The following is an 18,297-nucleotide window of genomic DNA, read 5'->3' on the forward strand; positions in this document are numbered from 1 at the left end:
TATATATATATATATATATATATATAACACAGAAATAAGGGTTGGCAGTCGAGAAAACCTCGGAAAGCAAAGGGGAGGATGTGGTAGATCATTGAAACAGATTAAGAATTTGGAAAGAAAGAAAGAAAGTGAAGAAAAAATGCCCGCCAGGTGGGATCCGAACCCACCTGGCGGGCATTTTTTCTTCACTTTCTTTCTTTCTTTCCAAATTCTTAATCTGTTTCAATGATCTACCACATCCTCCCCTTTGCTTTCCGAGGTTTTCTCGACTGCCAACCCTTATTTCTGTATATATATATATATATATATATATATATATATATATATATATATATATATATATAGGGTTTGGAAATGAGGGGCTCGTTAGGAAATACAGAAAGAAATGCCGGCAGTCTACAACGCCAAAGAAGGCATAGGGGAAGGTTAGAATATTCTTTTACCGTTAGTGACGTTACATTATTATTAATTTTTATTAATTACGTGAGAAAGAAAGAAAGAAAAACACGCGCCCAGAGTGGGGACCGAACCCACGCCTTTCGATTAGATCTCGAATGCCTTACCAATTGGTAAGGCCGAATTGGTAAGGCCTTACCAATTGGAATGCCGAATTGGTAAGGCATTCGAGATCTAATCGAAAGGCGTGGGTTCGGTCCCCACTCTGGGCGCGTGTTTTTCTTTCTTTCTTTCTCACGTAATTAATAAAAATTAATAATAATGTAACGTCACTAACGGTAAAAGAATATTCTAACCTTCCCCTATGCCTTCTTTGGCGTTGTAGACTGCCGGCATTTCTTTCTATATATATATATATATATATATATATATATATATATATATATATATATATATATATATATATATATATATATATATATATATATATATATATATATATATATAAAGAAACCTCGGTAACAGCAACAGCGGAGGGTTTATTTCGACTTTGAGACAAGTCTTCTACGGAAATGATGGCTTCGGTCGCTTCGGAAGAGAGCATATATGTCGAGAGTGGAAACCGGGTTTACGAATGGAAAACGATACCACACACAAAAATACGTGAATAACACAAACGCGAAGCGGGAATCTTCCTTATTATAAGAATGAACAAAAAATGAACAAAAAATGAACAATGAAGAGAGAGAGACGCCAAGATAGTTGAAAAAAAAAAAAGGAAGGAAGGGAGACGAAAGAGCACTGAACAGGAATTCGAGTGGTGGCGGAAACGCGAAAAGATCAACAGCACCCGAAAGTGGGGTTGTAGAACAAAGGAGAGAAGGCAATACATCTTCCGCCGCTAGCCGTCACCATGCAAACGCCCAGACGCTCGGAGGGATCGCGTTTCCGTTGATTGAAAGCGAGTGTCCCGCCATATGTTCGGAAAGTGCGAACAAGGCATTTTACAGCCAGTTTATGGGCCCTTTCCCGGAGCTGAGACAATTAAAGGACGTTTTGTGGTCGTGAGAAGGAAACGGTCCGCCACCATTCCACCGTTCCCTCGCCGGACGGACGCCTTCCGAGAACGGGGCGCTAGGCCGAGTTTTCAGGTCTTTGTTAAGAGCTGCCACTTTGCAGCTCAGCGACAACCCGTGCGTCGTCGGTGTCTCCCCTCCGCTGAGTGGGGGATGCGGGGCGCGCGCGCGGGGGGGGGGGGGGGGGAAACAGCCAAAAGAACACAAGCTGCTCAACGGGATGGAGGGGAAAACGGAGAAAATAAACCCCGATGGTTCGGTCACGGCCGCTGGATGGAAGGCGCACTGCGTGCGCTCTCATCCAGCGGCCGTGGTTCGGTAGCCCGGCTTAGAAGACGACTGTAGGTGCAAGGGAGGGAAAAATAGATTTGCTAGCCGTCAAAAATGTAACCAGTCCGCGGGGGCGAATAGTGATAACAGCGGCAAAGATATGTGCGCTCGAGAGAATTGTATTGCTTATTTTCTGTGTTATGCGCCATATCCAATATGAACGTTCAAATCTCCCAACCAATTTTTGAACACGTGTTTTGGGGAGAAGGTAAACAGAAGTTATTGCTGAAACAGCACCGGCACTAAGCAATATTACTTAATTGTAAGATTGTGATGGAGATTTAGAAAAGGTTTCCAAAGTTATAACACAATATTATAAAAGAGAGAATTAAAAAAAAAACGAGAAAAGGATAGGAGTGAACACGAAGAGCGGAAAAGGAGAGAAGGAAGAAAAATGAAAACAAAAACGGAAAGACATCAGCAATTTGGGAAAAATCCACTGAACAAACGCTCACGTGCATGTGATTTCGAGAGTCCGGCTCCGGCTACATACACAGCGCCACTGATACGGTTAGGTAGATGACAATGTTTTAATCGCTGCAAATGTGCCTGGGTCCTCATTTATACCTTTTTTGATCATATTGAATCGGTATATGAGGTATGATTCACGTTGTTTTCGTTCCCGGTTTGACCTGAACCCCGTCTCTAAGAGCGTGACGCTTCGTTTATCGAAAGAATGATCTGGAAGGCTGAGGTGTCTGGAGAGGGGCAGGGTCGGGCGCGTTTTGGCGTGCGCTTTGTGATTATCGAACCGGAGCCTGAAAGAGGTCCCTGTTTGCCCTATATATTGCATTCGACGCACATTGCATTCAATCAAATAAATCACATTGGAAGTGTCACACGTCATGCTCCCGCGATTTTTTAAAGAATACTCTGAGTTGGAGCTTTGAGCAGTGCTTGTCTGTTGCTTGTCTGTTGTCGCGGTGCCTGAAGGCACCGCGGTTTCAGGCATGGCCGGCATTCATTATGCGCGGACAATGAATTTGTCCTTGCGTTCACGAGTGTGTCTTTGAGGTTCCGGGATCGTCGGTAGACGACGCCTGGAACGGACGGAAACGCCCGTTTGAGGCGTTCACTTTGTTCGAGAATGTTGTAGTGCCGCTTCAAGATGTTTTTTACGTTAGGAAAGTTGGTGCTGCATGTACGTTAAGCATAGGTCTGTTCGTTGTAAGTCGCGTTGTGGGGGACGGTTCGCAATTAGGTCCACGCGGTTGAGTGCTTCGGCCTCTTTTATGGCGTCATCAGTTACACGCGCTGGGTACCGCTGCCCCTCCAGCATGGTTTTTAAATTTTTGGCGTTGGTAGTGAAATCTTCCGATTTTGAGCAGATTCGTTTGAAACGGTGGGCCTGGCTATAAGGAATGCTATTTTTACAGTGACGTGGGTGGTCGCTTTGGTAATGCAGATATTGCTGGCGATCCGTTGGCTTCCGATACAGCTTTGTCGTGAGTTCACCGTCTTCGATTTTCACGGTCACATCCAGGAAGTTTATGCTCTCTTGAGAGTAGGTGTGAGTAAAATTGATGTTCAGGTGTGCAGAATTGTAACAGTCGATGAAGTGGAGGAGCTCGTCCTCGTTGTAGGTCCAAATAAAAAAGATATCGTCAATGTACCTTTTGTAAAGGAGGGGTTTTAAGTGGGTTCAGACAGGAATGTGGCCTCTAACTTCCCCATAAACAGGTTGGCGTAGCTTGGTGCCATCTTGGTTCCAATGGCGGTTCCACTGACTTGCCGAAAGTACTCATTGTTGAATTCAAATGAATTTAGTTCTAAGACGAGGGCCGCTAACCTCGTAGTTGCGAGGTTAGCGGCCCTCGCGTAAGGTTACACCGCATACGCGCACACGCCGGCATGGTTATCGCCTCCTCCGCAGAAGTGGCGCAAGGAGGGGAGCGGTTCTTTATCGAGGCTGCAACCGTGGCCGCCGAACCACGTGCACTTGTTTCGAAGAAGTCGCTTCCTTTACTAGTTGCCGACGACTGAGGGGTCCGCTGAACAGCCGGCCGGCCCCATTTTCCGCCTTTGCCGATGCCTACACTGCGTGGAGGCTGGAGCGTTGGGTTACTGCGGCTTCCCTGTGTCCCACTGGATTGAAGGCAGCACGCTTCCCCACTGGCCACCTCCCTTCCAGCTTCCTCACCATTTCTACGAACCGTGTGTGTGCGTGCGCGCACGGCTCAGGACGCATTCCGAGAACAGTGCGCCGGCAGCTTCCGAGGCATCACGGGTGCGTGTTCGTTTGCCGTTTGGGTATCGGAGGGTCCTGTCAGCATGCGGCATTTCGGGACGTTCCGCGTGCGTCACGACGAACGGTTTTAGGCCATCGACTGATTTGTAGTGGGGGTGCGACCTTTGACGTCACGTTTATGCGCGGAGCGCAGGCTTGGAAACAAGTCAAAGATCCTCAGAGGTGCAATAAAGCCTCTTCGCCCCTAACTGCATGATTTCGGAAAAGGGGACCGCTACACCTGCATGCTGCGGAGCATAGAATAATAACGACGAGTGCCCTCTTATTTCTTCTTTACTGCTTTTTTACTGTTTTTTCGGTATTGAAATTCGCACCCCCCCCCCAAACAAAAAAAGAGGAAAAAAAAGAAACAGTCTCTGGGACCGCTTATGCACCCAGCCAGGGTTGTGTGGAAGACGTTCACGCTTTCATTGTTTTTCTGGGAAAACCGAGATGTCGCAAATTTAATTAAGCGCACAACGCAGAGCCGCACCTTTGCGGTCTTGCCAGCAGAAAGGCCAATAATTTGTATGGGAGTATTGAAAGACGCGTTTTCCTGTGCGACTGCGTCGAAGGGGCCTGAGAGACGTCGATGTTTCTCTTGTAACGCCGGCGAAATGTCAGTTGTCAGGGGTAGTTACCGCTTTAGAGCGTGCAAAGAGCGGGTGCGTACTGGTCGGTATAGTTACACTAGCTGCGATGTCATTACAGGTTTCACCAACTATCAATAGGATGGCCCCGGCTGGCCGGACGGAGATAGTTCCACACGAACTTCCCCGGTGGGGGCGTCGCCCCCACCGGGGAAGCTCGGTGGGGGCACGCGCCCCGTTGCCCCCACGTAGTTGACGCCTATGGCCAGTGCACCACGTAGCTCGGTGTCCGAGTCAGGCCCATCAAGGGCGGCCACTGCCCACTGCGCCTTCTGAACAAAATCCCTCCACGCCGGCCGAGGGTGTTCAGCGCATTCAACAGCATCCACCCTTGCCCTCCAAAGCGAGTGGAGTCCCATGACGTGGATGCAATCTCGAAGGTGTGGGAGTTCCGTGTCTGCATCCAAGAACCTTAGGTTGGTCCACGTGAGCTGCCACAGTGTGCCAAAGGAGCACTGCAGCTCGTCCCAGAAATACGATGCCGTGTTGCAATCTAAGAATACATGCTCGCCCGTCTCCCGCCTTCCGCACAACGGACATTTGGCCCCTCCAGGGAGGAAGAAACCCCGCTCTTCCTGCCTTGCCTTAGTTGTGAGTATCCCTGCGTGCAAACGGAAAAAGAAGTCTGTTGAGCTTGTTGGAACGGGGAGTTTCCGCATACGCCGTCAGACGTCACTTTTTAGGCGGCCTAAAGGTGGGGAGCGGTAAAAGGGGGGTGGAAGGGTCTGTTCTCCAAATCCCAGTAGAGCCTCCTCGGCTTCACTGCGCACAAATACTCCCAGGAGAAGAGATCCTGCAAGAGGGCCAGTGCCCCCGCCACTTCCCTGTAAAAGCCTGTTGCACGGGTGTCATGTGCAAGGTCTGCTGTTGTTACGAGCCAAGGGGCCAGGTGTAGGGCGCCTACACTTTGGAGAACCGCCTGGAGGAAGCCATCACTGCGATCTCGGAAGTACACGAATCTCTGTACAATCAGTTTGAGTTCCATGTTAACGAGCCCAAGACCCCCGGCTTCGGCACTCCAGAAGATGGTAGTGCGGCGCATGGGTTCATACGTGGATCTCCAGACGAAAACCGCAAACAACCGGTGTAGCTTGGACACCAAGCCTGCATCGATAGTCGAGACGCGGGCCGCGTACAAGATGGCCGGATATGCCACGGCGTTGCAAACATGTGCCCTAGAAAAGAGGGCAATATGTCGCGCTCTCCAGGGCTCCAAGTTCCTTCCGGCAGCTGCCAGTTTTGTCTGCCACCGGGGGGCGATGGCTGCGCAGGTATCTAGGTTTACCCCAAGGTATCGGGTGATGGTCACCCTCCATCGAACTCCGTAGAGTTGTTGGGGTTTGGTGAGCCATTCGCCTAGCCATGCTCCCTCCGACTTCAAAAGGTTGAGCTGAGCTCCGGAGAATCGACAGAATTCTTCGGCCAGTGCAACAACCTCCCCCGCCTGCTCTCTTGATGTGCACACAAAGGCGACATCGTCCGCATAGGCCAGGACCTTTAGTTCTTCGTCTCCAAGGACGAAGCCTCGGATCGACTTGGACGCTATTGCCATCCTGCAGAGAGGTTCTATGGGCAGTGCGAATAGAATAGGGGACATGGGGCAGCCCTGCCTGACCGACCGTCCGATGTTGATTGGCGGCCCCACTTCCCCATTCGTGATGATGCTTGTAGTTATTTCTGTGTAGCAGGTCTTTATCCAATCTACCATTACATCTCCGATCCCACATTGACTAAGGAGCATGAACAGAAAGGTGTGGTCTACCTGGTCAAAGGCCTTTTTAAGGTCGAGTTGAAGGACAGCTAAGGGGTAAGTGCCTGACTCTGCCACCTCGCAGACCGTCCGCATGCGGTGCAAATTGGTGTTAATGGAGCTGCCCCTAAATCCGCATGTCTGATGTGGGCCCACCACACCACTGAGGGCCATCTCGAGTCGTCGGGCCAGGATACGTGCTAGGATTTTATAGTCTGTCAACAGTAAACTGATGGGCCTGAAATTTTCCACATTCGGTACCATATCTTGGACGGATTTTTTGGGTATGAGGACCAAATTACCGGTCTGGCTACAGAGCAGCGGCGGCCGCCCAATGCCCTCCGATCTGCGGTGGCGCCCCTCGCGGTAGCCTTTGTCCCCGTACGAAACTTGGCCGGGAGTTTCATGACCAGAGAAGCATTGAAGGACTCTGGTGTGAGCGAAGGAGCTGGCCGAGCGGAAGTGCGCCTGCGGTGACGTCACGACCTCCCTCGAATTTATCGGCTGAAGCGCTCCGTCGATACTGAATACCGCTTCAACAGCCTGAATCTCACTTTGGATTTGAAATTGAGGCCCTGAAGGGCCTTCCAAAAATTGCCTCGGCCGACGGTGTTTCACGTCGTCCAGGCGGGGTATTGGGAAAAGTTTTCAACTAGCAATAGTCGCTGCTCCGCTAAGCAAAGGAATTTTTATTTTTCTCTTGTAACAAAAGGAAGTACAAAACACTCATGGTTACGCTTTTCCACGTTTACATACTCGGTCCGTCCGTTACGTTGCAGGACGACATCTCTCCTTGTTATTAACAAAGCAGATACGAAATGAGTGAAAAACTAACATTGCATGAACACGAATGCAAATGACGTACACTTCTTGGTACATAAATTGTGCACTGAGAGGACAGCCTGTGTCCTGGGAGGGGGGGAACTACTCCCCCACCCCAAGCACCAGCTCCCTTTACACAAGACGTTTCATTTACTCGGGTCTTCCCTGCTACATACGTCACTTCAAAACATTCAAATGCAAAAACAAATACAAAAGAAATCGACCATTGGTTTGTTCACTGCACCGTATACACTTATTTGGCCCACCTTCCCATTTGGGGCCACAAAACTTATTGAATACTCAGAACATGACCTCCGTTTACATAATGCAATTGGAACTGCCTTTGGTAGTAGCAACACAATCACGCGGTTTACATCCGCACCACATGGCTTACACCTGTAAAAACGCAAGTACGCGGCTTACATTTGCGAGCCCGCTCACTTTGTAGTAGAGTGAGGCGCCAAGTGCACAGGTGCGGGAGGATAGTCTCCCCCGCCCGAGGCGCTTGCGCCTTTTAAAAGCCTCCCCTTATGTTCCCGTAAACCTGACCCGTACGTTAATGGAGTGCAACTCAAGTGCACTAACTTTTATGAGCTTCCCGTTATTTCCCTGAAATGTAGCCCATGTATTGGAGTGCGGCTCAGGCCCACCCGCTTTTATAAGCCGTCTTTTATGTTCCCGTGAAGCGTAATCCGTGTATTGGAGTGCAGCTCAAGTGCACTCGCCCGTTTTGAACCTCAATGAAAGGACAAGACCATTTTCTCAAGAATTCTTCTTCCCCTAAGAAGAACAGCTCTGCTTCCAGGTTTTCGGTTAGTTTTGTGTGCATGTGGATCAGTAAGTTCCACTGGTTACGTCGGGGGCGTGATTGCTTGACAGCAGTATACCTGTTTATCCACAGTACATAAAGACCAATCGTTATGATAAGCACAGCTAGAGGGTTTCTTGGGCACCGTCTGCCCTCCAGGAAGTCCCGAATGCGGAGTTGTCTATATGTCCTACTCACTATGAGCCAAAATGTTTTGGCGACTGTACATTGGACCATTGCGTGTTCATTTGTCTCCCTCTGATTACAGTGCACACACTTGTCTGTTGTTGTACCCCTTCTCCTTAAGACAGTTCTCGTCTGCAAGACTGACCACCCATACTTCCATGTTACGTCTTGGGCTTCACCCGGTACATTTGCATTGATCAGCGTGCGCCAAGGAAAGTTCTTTTGTTCTCTTCTAGGTTTTCAGGACTCGTCTCATCTAATTTCTGAGCCAGTTCTATGTTCCTCATATCTTCTACTTCTCTTTGTGAGTTATGTGTGGTTAGTTTCTTATATGCTGCTATTACTTTGGTGTAAAAGGGGGTGGCTAGTTGCCTTGGGCCCATCCGGAGTATGCTGGGGAAATAACCTAGCTTGCGCTCACAAGAAGTATACACAGAGCTGCCTTGCTGGATGCCCCGTCTGCAGATCAAGAACCCTAAGAACACTTTTCAAAGCATAGGTCACGGCATAATTGGTTACGGAGGGGATGTTCCACCCCCCGAATTGTCTGGGCAGGCCCAGTTTCCCGGTTTTGGCGAGGGCTGTTTTATCCGACCAGAACAGGCGCAATACTTCAGATGTAATTTTAACCGCTATGTATCGAGGAAGGGCAGCTGTCCCGGCTATATACCATACTTTCCCTGTAAAAACATTTAATGCCAGATACCTTCTAACCGCGTATGGAAAGTCGTAAGCTAAGGCTTCGTTTACATCCTCCCTGAGTTGTTTAAGTGTCTGGTGCCATGTCTTAAGTGATACCCCGCTTGACGTGTAAGTAACTCCGAGGATTTCTACATGTGTGACTACTGGGATGCCATATATGTGTTGTTTTTCTAATGGACTTAGGCTTAAGGCTTTACTTTTTGTGCAATTTAGTCTTGCACCAGCTAACTCGGAATACTCCTCAAAACAATTAAGTGCATGCACTAAACTATCTTCGTCCCTTAGATACAAAGTAACATCATCGGCATACGCCGTTACTTTAACTGTCTGGCTCCCTGGAAGCTGTAAGCCTAGGATATGCGAGTTATTTTCAACATTTTTTAAGAACGGTTCTATTGCAAGAACAAAAAGTAATAGGGAAAGTGGGCACCCTTGTCGTACCCCTCTTGTTATGCTCAGACTAGTTGCTACCTGCTTGTTTACTACTAGATCACTCTGCATGTGTTCATAAAGGATTACTAATATATTAACAAACTGTTGTGGATATCCGAAGGCTGTTAAAGTTGCGAAGATGTAGTTGTGTTCTACTCTGTCAAACGCCTGTGCTTGATCTAAAGAAATGAGCCAGCCTCTAGCCTGTCTTGTTTTGGTGTACTCTATTATGTCTCTGTTTAACACGTTTAAGGTTTGACAGTTCCTGTCTGTAACTGAGCAGGCTTGCCACGATGTTATCACTTCCGGCAAAGTAAGTTGTAGTCGTCTTGTTAACACTGATGCGAGTAATTTGTAGTCCGTCCCCAGTAACGTGATGGGACGCCAGCTTGTAGGTTCGTTCCAAGCCCCGGCATTTTTTGGTATTAGGATAATCCTACCTCGTTTAAAACTGCGGGGTACTGTGTGCGTTGTGAGAACGTCATTTAGTACTGCGCATAGGAACGTCATTGACTCTGTTAATTCTTTTAATGTAATCGGAGCGACTAAGTGTACAAAGTCCTCATCTGGTAATTGTGGAAGACTTGCTAAGTAGGGGCTAGAGGTAATGCTACTGATGTCTCTGGTTGTCTCACTAGAGGTCATTTCCTGAAAGTAGGAAATGAACCTGTCGATGTCCCCTGGTGTGAGATTTGCTTGGTTTGACCTGTTTGCTTCTGCTTTCAGCTGTCTGTTTCGTTCGTACCTCAAGACTTCAGGGTTGGCACTGGGAGATTGTCTGGCACTATGAACATTGGCAGTGGTGGAGTAAAGCCTGCTTAATCTGGAGTGTCTCAGTTTTAAATCTTTAAGGTAGGTTTGCATTAGCAGTGTTGCGGGGTTGCCTCGTTCTATTATTCTTATTCGTTTTAAGATGTTTGTTAACTCATCTGACTGCCGGTGTCTGAGCTTTTTTCCCTCTTCAATGCAGAGGGTCTTCCATTCCACTTTTAACGAGTCCCAGTCGTTAACTTGCCTCCCTTCGATTGACGCTGCTATTCCGTTTCTTAGGCTGGCTTTGCATGTCCTGTCATATAGTATGCGAGTGTCCAGCTTCCAGGCTTGATTATTGCTTGGGTTTCCTTGGCTAGCTATTTTAATTCCCACAGGGCTGTGATCCGAGATTTGCGGAAGCGATGCTGCAGCTTCCACTATTTCGCACTCTGTGACAATGTCTGCCAGAACCGAGCTAACGTAGACTCTGTCTAGTCTACTTTTCGTCCTTCCTTGTTGCCATGTGTACTGCACCGTTGTTCCGTGAAGGAGTACGTGTGCGTCAATTAAATTAAAATGAAGTATTAACTTGTTTAAATCCCGTCCTTGGTAATCTACTCTATGTGAGGGCCCTATCCTGTCATCCTGGTTTAATACACAGTTAAAATCTCCAAGGCATATGACATGCCGGTTTTCGAGAAACAGATATTCTATATTTTTGAACACGTTTTTCCCAGTGGAAGGGTATGGGGGAGCATAAATATTAATTAGGCGGTATCGGTCACCACCCCAGTTGAAGTCCAAAACTGTTATTCTACCTTCTGTATCAAAGGTGAAGTGGCTATGTGCCAGCAAGGATGTATTAATGACTATTATGCCAACTACACAAGAGTTCTGCATTGGGAAAAAAAAAAAGATGCCCTTAAGGCCATGCTGAGTCTCAAATTTTTGGACATCCTGAATAGATTTGATATTTGTTTCCTGTATGCACAGTATGTCACATCTGTTTTGTTTTGCGAGGTCTATTATTTGATGCTGTTTGGAGGGCGATCTAAAACCCCGAACGTTCCAAGTCCAAATGTTCAACATTTTATAGATGGATTGTCAAGGTTCGCGCATTCACACACCGACGGCGACACCAAGGCATTCGTAAGAAGAAGAAAAAAATAACACCTTTGACATTGGATTAAAAGGCCAGTTACACACTTGCACCTGCTGCTATTTTTTGCTGGTACTGAATTGACAAGAACGGTTGTACACTTGCTGTGGCTCCAGTGTCGGAACCACTTTAGAGGAGGAGGTGGGGGCATTGCCCTGAATACCTTGGCAGGCGCATCGCACACAACACAGGTCCTTTTTCCCGTCATTGAATATTTGCGGGCACGCTTCTCTATCGACACCCTTTCAGGCGCAACAATTCTCTGGGGTAAGCCCCGTTCGTCGTGCGCGTCCGCTGTTCCAGCAGGACGCTCAACAGTGCGAGACAAGAAAAGATGCCTGAGAAATGCAGGGTCCCCTACAGGTGCTTTATCTGACTGCGTTGTCTTTAGGGCGGGCCGTGCACCGCACTCAGCCTGCAAGCTACAGCTCTCTCTAAAACCGTAAACCAAGTGAAAGGAGTACGCTTTCCCTGCCCTGCATTTCGTTACAGCTGTTAGCCAATTGATACTGTGTTTTTGGGGTCGGCGTGCCCGCCGCTTGTCACTCACAACTCCCAGTCGTGGCCCCGATTGGGGGCACGTCTGTTTGCTCATCAAGGGGTTCACATGATCTGCGGGTGCCAATGGGGCACCGGAACACACGAAAACAATGTTGTCCTTTCCACCACCCTTTCCTATACGCTCGGGCCCGTGCCTGCGCGATTGCTTATTTTCTATTTTTCCCATTTGTACTAGTGACAGACTATAATATGGGGGGCGCACACCTCCTCTCCCTCCGGCAGCATGTAAAAAAAAACTACCACCAGGAACGAAGACGCCAGGAAACACAAACTCCGTACGCGTGTTAAAAAAAAACAACAAAAAAACATCCATCCATTATGAACGAAGACGTGAGGAAAAACGAACGAAAACACTTGGAAAAAGAAAAAAAACATGTAAAGAACCTTATTACAATGTTTTAGAAACACATGTCATCATCGTCGTAATCCTCAAAATTTTCGCTACTCGTCCATTCCTCTGAGTTAAACAGTTGCTCACCCTGTTTTTCCGTGCTCTTGAGCTTCTTTTTGACCTTGCTTGTCGAAGCGTCGCTGTCGGTTTGCCGGCTTGCTCTTTTTAGCTCGTCACGTGCTCTATTACACTCACTCACCCCCCCCCCCCCTGTCCGTCCGTTTCGTCCGTGCTGGTTGCACTGTCCCCACTGTTTGAGGAGGTTATCCGCTCGTCTATGACGAGCCTGTCGTCGTCGGTTGAAGTTCCCGAAGCAGCCCCGTCGTCCTGTGCTGCGGTCGGCAGCGCAACGTGCGCCGCGGCCTGCAGCGCGGCGTGCGCCGCCACCTTCCGCACGGCCGTCGGGTCGCTTCCGTCGTCTCCTTGCTGCGCGCCCGGCCCGCCGGGACGGAAGTCGGAGTGGGTGTCTGTCTCGTTTTCTCCATCGTCGCGATGCAAGCTCAGCTTTCCTCGCCCTTTGGGTGCCCGTCTGCTCCTTTGGCTTTGTTCGATGCTGTCGCCGCCACCGCGGCCGTCTCCGTCGCCATCATGGCGGCCGTCTTCTCCTCCGCCGCCATCATGTCTTCCCTCTTCCCCGGGCCGCGCCTGGCTGCTGTCGTCATGGCGGCCATCTTCTCCGTCGCCATCTTGTCTCCTTTCCGCCCCGAGCACTGCCCGGTTGCTGCTGTCATGGCGGCCGTCGTCTCCTCTGCCGCCATCTTGTCTCCCTCCCGCTCTGGCTGGCGCCTCGCTGCCGTCTTCACTTCTTGCGCCCTTTGCTTCCACCGTTACCACCATTTGATGTTGCGTCTCCTCCGCGTTGCTGTCACTGTGAGCTACCTGTGTATTTCGAGACTGCGTGTCTTCGCTCCTGGTGTCGTCGGTGGTTTCAGGGGTTGCTTCGTCCACGTGCACCTCCATCGCCTGACTTCGCTCCTGGTCGCCATTCTTTCGCCGTTCCTGCAGCGGGGGAAAAGCCGCCGAAAATCCTCCGGCCGTCACCATCGAGTACGACTTGCGCGCAGTGCAGTCGGCCGTAGCGTGCGTCCCGCCGCACCGCGAACAACTTCGCACACAACCTTGCGTCGCGTGCCCGAACACTACACACCTGTCGGCATGACAATACTCGGCATGACAATACTCGGCATGACATATCAGGCAGGTTGCAAAAACACCCAAATAATAAAAAAACTGAACGCGTCCACCACCCAAATTGTAGGGATGCTTCGCCGCATTGCCAACCAAAATCATGGCATGAAGGAACAGGACATGCTGCGTCTGGTCCAAGCCTTCATAATATCGAGAATAACGTACGTCGCTCCCTACGCCACCCTCCTGGCAACAGAACGCCGGAAGATTGACACCATCATACGCAAGGCCTACAAACAAGCCCTCGCACTTCCTACCAGCACTTCTACCGCTCGCCTGATGGCTCTGGGAGTACATAACACCCTATACGAACTTACGGAAGCGCACCTGAATGCCCAAAAAGCGCGACTAAGTACTACGCCCACAGGACGCCAAGTACTCTCGAACGTGGGGCTCATGTCGCCAACGGAAGCAGATACTGCGGTAGACATACCCTGGGATATAAGATCCAAGCTAAACATTCCCCCACTTCCAAGAAACATGAGCCCCCAGCATCACGAAGGCAGAAGAACGGCCAGGGCGCTGGCCCTCGAAAGACAATACGGCGACTCGAGTACGACAGTCTTCACCGACACAGCGGACTACGCGCGTGCAAACACTAAAACAGCGGTCGTCGCCACCCCCACTTCTCTCATTACAAGTGTCACCCTTCGTAAGTCCAGCATCCTCGAAGCAGAAGAAGTGGCACTTGCACTAGCCATAACGCAGACCCAAGCCACGACCATCATTATGGACTCACAAGCGGCGTGTCGAACGTACACGGCTGGAAGAATTTCTAAGGTAGCCGCACGAATTATAACCCAGAACCCCCCCCCCCCAAGAGAACAGTCAAGATTATTTGGACACCTGCTCACTCGTCTCTTTGCGGTAATCAAGCGGCGCACGCTTACGCCCGAGAACTTGCTCGCCGGGCACCGCAAGAGGATGATGAGAGGACCCGTCACTCACTCATCACATACAGCGACATCACCCAACACTACATGCTCACACGACGCACCTTCCCGCCGCCGGCCGACCAGCTAACAAAAGAACAACAAGTCACCCTTCGACGGCTTCAATTGACCAACACATTTCCACACCCCACGCGGCTACACACCATCCACCCCACGTTATACTACCCACTGTGCAAATACTGCGGCAGCCAAGCTACGCTATACTATATGGTTTGGGCCTGCCAGTCAAACCCAGACCTTGATCCAATCCCTGATGCAACTCACGAGCAGTGGGAGAGTGAGCTTGCCAGCTCAGACCTGAGTAAGCAGCTTTGGCTCGCTGAAAGGGCGAAGACGGCAGGCCGCACCAACGGAGTCCTGGAATGAGGACCCCGACCACGATCCCGCACGACTTCACTGTTAATAAAGTTGGTTCCTCCTCCTCCTCCTCCGTCCTTAGGTGCGGCTTGTCACGAAAGCAGTTCGAGTCAATGTTCACGACTGTACCGTAAGGGTCCAAAGCTTTCGCCAGTTCGGCGTCCGTTACAAAGGTGGGCAAAAAAAAGACGGCGATGCTAACGTATTGTTTGTTCGCTGGCACGAGGGTGACTAGGTTGCTTCCAATGCGTAGAAAGTTTGCGTCCAAAAGTTTCCTTACCGCTGCCTGGGTGTTGACTCCGATTTGAAAATCCAATCCGCCCATGTGTTGCACGCTGTACAGGTCGGACGTTGGGACAATGGCCTCCGCCGCATCGATAATGGCGTCGACCGCCGTGCCCGAAGGCACCCTGACATTGAAGTAGTGGTGGCGTGGCGGCGGCATCCCGCCTGAAGGATGAGCAGCTCGGTGACGATTCCGAGTCAAGAGATCCAAAGAGTCAAAAGATCCAAAGAGCCAAAAGGTCCAATATTGGATCTTTTGACGCGTTGGATCTTTTGACTCGTTGGATCTTTTGACTCACTGTGGACCTTTCGACCCGTTGGATCTTTTGACTCGTTGGATCTTTTGACTCGTATTGGACCTTTTGACGCGGCGAAGGCGAGTCAAAAGGTCCGACGAGTCAAGAGGTCCAATATTAGACATTCTGACTTCTATCTTTTGACGGGGCTAAGGCCAATCAAGTGATCTAGTCTCTTTATGAGCCTCACCTTGGCGTACTTTTGTTTGCTAAGGGCCAAGATTATAACTCCATTGCCTCTTCGTTTTCCCTACAAGGAGCGTGTTCATTCGTTCTAAGCACCAATTTCCGAGCCATATATGCTAGTTTTTCTTTCCAGTATATGCATGTTGCTCTCATACAAAAATACGTTTGCGTCACGGGCATGGGAAATTATCTCAGTGGTTAAGCGAACATTAACAATGCTATTTACCGGCTCCGGTCTTTTCAGTATAGGGCGTTTCGTTTTCGGGGCCTTTCGGTACACGGAGTTTTCGGTACAAAAACCAATTCAAGCGCGCGTTGTAGGCAGCAAGATGTGTGCGTAGTAGCAGTTGTAGACACAAAATCGTACTTATTTATTACACGTGTTCTTGCTCGTAATTCCGCGTTATTTTAACGTAGTGAAAAGGTCATGCGGCCTTCTCAAATGAAGCACTATTTATCTGCGGACTTGTTGCCGTAATAACTGTAGCTTTGAGATAATATTATTGTTGCGTATATCGCTTTCTTTTTAGCGACTTACTATCACCATATCTTTGTTTAAAAATCAGTGACGCTAACAATTTTTTTCCACTTTCGAGTACCTGTGATAAAGCTGCGTAATTGATCGCCTTCGCTAGGGGATAGGAACCAGTCGCTTTCTAACTCAATCACAAACAACTTGTAATTTTTTGTCATTTTGCATCCATGTGCTCTTCTGTTTGCGGGTAACACAACGCGCATAGTGCCATATTACGGATGCGTTACCAAGGGCACCTTCTCTACCTCACCGGACGTTTCTGTCCCGGCGTCACCCCCATTTCCAGGAAATCGGTGTGTTTAGTGTGTTTGTGGTTTGAAATGCCCAAAGGCATTTTTAATGCTATCTGGAACATACATAGATTTAATTTGCAGAAAGAAGAGGTCATTTGTCATTTTCGGCGTTCTTCCTCAAAGCATACTGGCCATACTTTGGCCGTGGCTTTGTTCTTATACGAGACCAATGTCAGCATCAGCTCCCCACCGCCTGTAGCTCTCTAGCTGCACAAAGTGGAAAATGGAAGCGAATCCACACAAGCAGGGGTTGGCACTACACTATCGAGAGTGTAAAAAAAGAGACACGCGTACTGCAACTAGCGGCTTCAGGTTATCATGACGCACTTCAACTCAGGTCACCTGGAAACCTAGTAACCCGCTTCCCAAAGGGTCGCAATGTAGCACTGCTATTCGAACTCTTGAATTTTTGTGGGTGTAATCATGAGCCATATAAGGGTAATTTATTTGATGGATATTGACTTTGATAAACGAGATGCAAGAACATTTGTCCGGAATATTTTCAGCAGCAATCATACAAGTCAGAGCAGCGTAGCCGAACATGAGCGACATGTGGTCGTGGCTCGTCGACATCGCTGAAGCTCACATTCTACATAAGCAATAATTACCAAAATATTCTAATGTAGTAGTATCAAATGACAGAGGAGCGAGAAACGACAACAACCTGAGAAAATAATCACAAATAAAAACAAGCTTGATGAATGGTGTTGTTCATAACGTTTAAATTAGCCACGGCTTCAATAGGAGCGCCAAGTGCATATCTTCTACATTTAGAAGTGAAAGTTCAAGTATGGGAGCGAAAATAACACTAAAAAAAATTCCCCCGCATTTCCCCGAAGGGGAGTATGAGGAAGTGCGAAGCACGGGGTGATGCTATGAGGGGTAGTTTGTTGAAGTTTGGTGGCATTTTGCCCGTTAGTTACATTAACACCCCCTCGTGATCACGTTCGGCTTAACACGCCTCGTTTGTCCCTCTGCGGAAATCTTGGTGAATTAACGTGTATGTTCGAGAGGAGGAGCGCACCGCACCGCAGCGCACCGCAGCTGCGAAGCGCCGACCGGAGTGAAGGGAGAGGAGGCGCAGTCTCGTGAGAGAATGCAGAACTAGCGGGTTTGTAGTATCACGTGTACACCACGCAGTTATCAAGCCGCTATAACGCCGCTAGGTCGCCAACGCACGCCGCTGACAACGTAGTTTGAATGCGTTAAAGATATATGGCGCGTTACTAACATTGATATCAACGTCGCGTCCGTGGCTTAGTCGGTAGAGCGTCGCGCTGCGGCCGCAAAGTCCGCAGATCGAAACCTGGCGCCGGTCTGTTTTTTTTTTATATAGTGTAGTGGCCTGGCTGGCGCGCCGAGAGAGGGTGTTGCGAGCTGGAGAGTAGGCGAGGGGGGAGAGGAGGCGCTATGCGAGCGCGACGATTCAGGCTCGCTTAAGAAGTGCATTCGCACTTATTCCTGGCCAATCTCCCACGTGGGTATGTGCCATGTCAGCGGCCAGGCAGCGCGCGCCCATCTCCCCCCGTTGCTAAGGAAGACGAAAAGCGCGCGCACCCGCAGCTGTTGCTATGCGGACGGCGGAAGGTTCGGGGTCGCTTATAAAGTGCATTCGCACTTAAAATACAATAAAATGACGCAGTCTATAAATTGCACACCCTAGCCATGGCTCCTGAGGTTCTCATAATTCGTTGGACCTTCTGACGCGGTTTCGGAATTATTGGACCTTTTGACCCCTTGGATCTCCTGACTCGTTGGATCTTTTGACTCGCTTTGGACCTTTTGACTCATTGGATCTTCTGACTCTTTGGACCTTTTGACCCGTTGGATCTTTTGACTCGGTTGTCACGTGATTATTGGATCTTTTGACTCTTTGGATCTTTTGACCATAAGCGCTCGGTGACGAGGGGCCTCCCGGCCCCCTCGCGCGGACGACGAAAGTGTGAGAAGAGAAATTATTA

At 49.3% G+C, this 18,297-nt stretch overlaps 1 pseudogene; it reads right to left on the reverse strand.

Moving 5' to 3' along the window:
• Positions 1-7,001: 7,001 nt before the first annotated feature.
• LOC144171255 (U4 spliceosomal RNA) lies at positions 7,002-7,114 on the reverse strand (annotated as a pseudogene).
• Positions 7,115-18,297: the final 11,183 nt, after the last annotated feature.

Source organism: Haemaphysalis longicornis, unplaced genomic scaffold, assembly GCF_048455015.1.
Source record: "Haemaphysalis longicornis isolate Haplotype H1 unplaced genomic scaffold, Haemaphysalis longicornis Haplotype H1 scaffold_2, whole genome shotgun sequence".
NCBI lineage: Eukaryota > Metazoa > Arthropoda > Arachnida > Ixodida > Ixodidae > Haemaphysalis > Haemaphysalis longicornis.